This window comes from Columba livia, chromosome 2 (genome assembly GCF_036013475.1).
Source record: "Columba livia isolate bColLiv1 breed racing homer chromosome 2, bColLiv1.pat.W.v2, whole genome shotgun sequence".
Taxonomy (NCBI): Eukaryota; Metazoa; Chordata; class Aves; order Columbiformes; family Columbidae; genus Columba; species Columba livia.
The window spans coordinates 53,098,615-53,103,520 of NC_088603.1; the positions used below are offsets into that span (position 1 = coordinate 53,098,615).

General features: G+C 49.9%; 1 long non-coding RNA gene across 4 annotated transcripts; it reads left to right on the forward strand.

The window, feature by feature from the left end:
* The first annotated feature begins 378 nt into the window (after positions 1-378).
* On the forward strand, positions 379-1,965 carry LOC135578492 (uncharacterized). Of its 4 annotated transcripts, XR_010470188.1 has the most exons (4): positions 379-634; positions 745-851; positions 989-1,099; positions 1,302-1,965. It is a non-coding gene; the product is annotated as an uncharacterized LOC135578492 (long non-coding RNA). The 4 variants fall into 4 exon arrangements; XR_010470189.1 differs by lacking the exon at positions 745-851 and having other exon boundaries at positions 380-634; positions 909-1,099; XR_010470190.1 differs by lacking the exon at positions 745-851 and having other exon boundaries at positions 383-634.
* The last annotated feature ends 2,941 nt before the right edge of the window (positions 1,966-4,906 follow it).

Sequence of the window (4,906 nt, forward strand, 5' to 3'; positions counted from 1 at the left end):
CTAACAGAACTAACTTTCAGCTCTCTATTCTCAAACTAAGAGATAAAACTTGTATACAACCCGTGAAATTTCACGATAAGGTGAGAATCTTGGATACAGTTTACAAAAGCAAAATACAGCCAAGCAAAATACAGCCAACTATAACACCACGAGCCCCCGTTATGGCAGTTGGAGCACAGCTGTGCGAGCTGCGCCATCGCTCCGAGAGAAGAGGCCGCAGACGACAGCGCCGGATCGACGCGAAGAAGAGAGAGGAGGCTCAGGGACCCCCTGGGCTGGCTCCGCCGCCCAAACAACGGCGGCTGCCTGTGGGGAGCAGCAGCACCGCCCACAGGCAGGAGGAGCCCATGGAGATTGACCCATCCCGGGAAGAGGCGGAGCTCATGGCGGTGGATCCGCCTCGGCAGGTGGATCCGCCTCAAGCAGGGCTGCTGGGGCACAACACCAGCATGGCCGGATTGCCTTCAGCGCCGTGGTGCCCGAAGCGCCGCACGACGGCTGGGGGCTCTCCCAGAGCCCCCAAACAGGCGCCTGGCCGCAAGCGGCGCCGCCCCCGCAGCCGCCACTAGCCGGAAGGGGCAGCACAGCCACCTCCGGGGGATGGGCCGGACCAGCAGCCGCTGTGGAGCCACAGGTGAGCCCGGCTTCCCAACCCGCACAACCGGCCCTCATGCCGGGGCATCTCCTCTGCCCTGCGGCCTGGGGAAGAGGCGAGGAGAGTCGCTGCCATCTTCTGGTCGGCAGCCCCAGAGCACCGGGAGGAGTCCTTAGGAGCCACCACACACTGGGGGACAGCGCCACAGACACCAGGACACCCGAGGACACCGCTGGAGCTTGCCTTCAAGGAAAATGTTTTCACATTGCACGAATACTTCAGACTTTTTCTTTCTCTTTCCTTCTCCCTGTAGACGTGTATACAGACTATAGAGTTAATAGAAATATGGAGATACAGAAAATAAAAACTCGATGTGTGTGTGTGTGTGCACAGAAGCCCACTGGAGACCGCCAGAGACTGTCGGAGACCAAAGGACACCGTGGGATCTGCACCTTGCCTTAAAAAAAGGAAGAGTTTGGAGACTTGGAGACAAAACCTTACGAGGTATGCTTGTTCTTCAGAGCCTGGTCTTTTGGAACCCTTCTATTACTCCTCTGATTGGGTGAGATTCAAGGGTCTCGTTTACTTATGTGTTCTCTGCTCCTCCTCTCCTTCCCCTCTTGCTGTTTTCCTCCACCATCTCTGTTGTGTCTTCTTGTTGCATGCAGTAATTCTCATCTCTGGCATTTTGTTTTTTTCTTCCCAGGTTTGGTCAGGAATTCTTGACAGGACTGCTGGAAGGATTTTTCGAAGTGTTCTTGCCCCCAAGGTTCATTAGGTCAGAGGCATTTGGGCACTCTCCCAAGTCCGGGAGATGGTTCCACCTTAAGGTAGGATAGGCTAGGGCTTGGGCAGGTCCTGGGAGGCGTGAGCAGCTTGTGGGACAAGGAGCCAGGTCTTGCTCCCATGCTCAGATCGCCAGCACTGGGGTCAGGAAGGAATTTTTTCCCCCGGGGCAGATTGGCACTGGTCTCCGGGGGTTTTTTGCCTTCCTCTGCAGCATTGAGCATGACCACTTTGCAGAGCTCCTCTGGGCCCTTTTGGCTCAGATCCTGCCTGCTGCTCAAGCACCAGGAACATGGCCTCTCGTGCCCTGCAGCTGGGGGGAGGAAGGCTTTTTTTTCCCCCAGGCGGGACACCAAGCGTCTCTGGGGGTTTTTTGCCTTCCTCTGCAGCATTGAGCACGGCCCCTTGCCACGGCTTCTTTGGGCCATTTGGGCTGGGTGCCTGCTGCTCCACGAGGTGGCCCTAAACTTAGCTAGAACAGCCTACCTACACCAGCATAGAACAGCTCACCTAAACCAACCTTAAACAACTGCAAACAACTAACCAGCCTTCAAGAACCTAAAATAAAATAGAAAGAAACACTAGTATCCATTGTGCTTTGTGTCCTTGAACGTGTTTTTTAGAGAAGAGAGAGAAGAGGAGGTTGGGGGGGGGAGGGGAGGAGGTGGGGGTGAGAGGGGAGAAAGGAGTTGGGGGGGGGGGGGCAGGGGGAATTCAGCTTTGTTATGCCTGGAGTTCTGCATGACAATCCCTGACAGAGCCCTGAGGGCTCCATACCTGAAAAATATTGCACTATTGCCTACTACCCATCACATACCTATATCAATAGCTGCACGGGAAGGGCTGATTTGCAAACTGTACCTCAGCAAACAGTTTGCTGGGCAAGCCATGGTCAGAGGACACGGGTAGGAAGGTCCCAGTGTTAAACAGCCCAAGAGAGAAAACCCGCTGAGTCCCCAAACCCATGGGTGCCAAAACATCCGCTGAGGCGGGAGCTGTGTAAGGAAGAGAAAGTCCAAACACAATGAGTCATTGCCCCAAGTGCCAGACAGAAGGCACCTTCGTGTCATTGAACGGGACATGGTCACAGGCAGTAGCGCTACTGGAAGTGAGGCTGGACTGGCAACAAATCCACATTGTATTTTTGCAAAAAAGGGACACAGGTTGATTACTCCCCTCTCTTGAACATGAATCCTGCTTATTGCTGGATTTCTAATCCTAACAGTTAACATATCCCCACATTGGACAGTTTTTAATGGGAATAAATATTATCATTCTGAAACAGATGGGAAATTTGGGGCACACAAGAAGGCTTTGAGGAAGGCCATGTAGGAAATCAGCAATAATGAAGGGATAGTACCTGGGTGGCTGATGCCAAAACCCTATCTTCTGCATTTCTCTGACTTCTTAGTATAATGGTGGTCTGTAGGCTCAGAAGGAGGATCACGCATAAGAAGGAATGTGGGGTTTGTTGTTTGCAGGTACTCCTTAACGAATTGTGCTGTTTTGACTGAAAGTGAATTCATTTTCTTCATGGACTTAGAAACCTTTCTTTTTCACGGCTCACACAGTCATTATTTGGACTTAGCTTGAGAACACGAGATAACACCCCAGCACAGAGCTAATGTTTTTTAAAATTGCTCTGGTCTGAAAGCCAAGGACATTCTGACTGCTCTGCCCACAGATGGGATGTATCAAGGAAGGGGGGCAGAGATGGGACAGAGCTAGACTGACATCCAGGCTGATCAATACAAGAATTTCATCCCATTAGCATCACGCTAATTATTTAAGGAGGGAGGGGATCTCTCTCACTCTCTCGGGTGCTTTCTCTTGCGCACATAGCTTTTTTTCTTCGCTCTTTTTTTGTCGGAGCCGGGGGAGTTTTCGGTGCGGGATGTTTTGTTCAGCCATTTGCCCTTTTGCAGAGGCCTCTGGGCTTTTCTGCCTTTTTCCTTTGTTATCTCTTTGGGATCAACTGTGGGGATCAGGTGCCTCTTTCTGCGACCGGCTACTCGGTGTGGACGGAGTTTGCGAGAATATCACAGGAGAACAGATGCAGCCAGAAGAACATTTCCTCCAGTGACTGCTTTGAACTACACAGGCAGGCACAGGCAGCTCCCAGTGCAAATAAGTACACACAGCACCCCTTGGTGGTGAAAGCAGAATCACAACGTCCATGGGCTCCTCTTGCCTGTGGGAGCTGCTGCTGCTCCCGACAGGCAGCTGCCTGTTTTCTGGGCGGCGGAGCCACCTTCAGAGGTTCCCTGAACCTCCTCTTCCTTCTTGCACTCGATGCGGTGCTGTCTTCTCTGGACTCTTCTCTCCAGGCGCGATCCAACGGTGGCTCAGCTGGCAGAGCTGTGCTTCAACTGCCGTAACGGAGGCCGGTGGCGTCCCCAACGGACGCTGCGGGGGCCGGCATGGCAGCCCACAAGGCCATGAAGGCCCTATTGCGGGGTCATTTTGCTCTGCAATCCTGTCAATACTTAGATTTGGTTTGCCTCTGATGTAACTGACTCATTTGCCTTTTGTATTAAGGAAAGATCAAGAGCTGCAGATCTTTTGACAATATATTTTACCAACACGACAAACCTGGTAGCTATATTGCAGAATTATACTATGCTAAGGGATTTCGGTATTAATATTTTTGATTATTGTTTTCCTTGAGTAGGTAATGGATGAAAAAGCTGCTTCCATTTAAAAAACATCTGTTGCTTCAACATTACGGATGCATCAGCAAACATGAAAGACAACATTTAACATCTCCAAGACTTTTTGCATCAAACAGAGCAATCTCTTGATGATGCCTGCATGAATGGCTCATTGAATTCCTTGACAAAATGAATGCAACACCTGATTTAAAACATTATTTTAAAGATATGTTGATTCTTTTTCCTATATGTGTTCATTCTGTATCTCTATAAATTGTTCTGCATTACACCTCACAGGCGCAGGTGAACATCTCCAGCTTTGCTGGCCCCAGCAGAAGCGGTTTCTTGAGTGAGGGGGGTGGAATAGATGGGAATGGCGCGAGAGTGGTGAGGAGGAACATTGTAAGTACACTCCAGCGACTGTAGCTGGGGTGTAGAAAAGCACATGAACCACAAGTAGAACCTCTGTGTTCAGACATTAGGCCTGTGAATAATCATAAGGCCACCTTACCATATATCCTTAAGATTTCTACAGACAAAGACAAAAGCAATGCTACAAAACGCAGAATTAGCACACAATGGATTTTCCCACAATTCTAATGGCATAATCTGTCCGGCAGACCCTGCCGAGACCAGTCTGTTTCATCTTTTTGTCTTGTATCTTCCTGTAAGATGAAAATACAATATACCATCCTGTTGCTGCTGAAGGTACATCATGTCCAGTTGGGACTGAAGTGGAAGACACTATTTGGATGGTCATCAACCACAACAGGAACTTTAAATGTGATGCTTCATCCAGTTGTAACTCTATTAACTGTCATCATTGTGCTTGTTACTTACAATCATTTTATGTATAAAAGCCAAGTACACATAT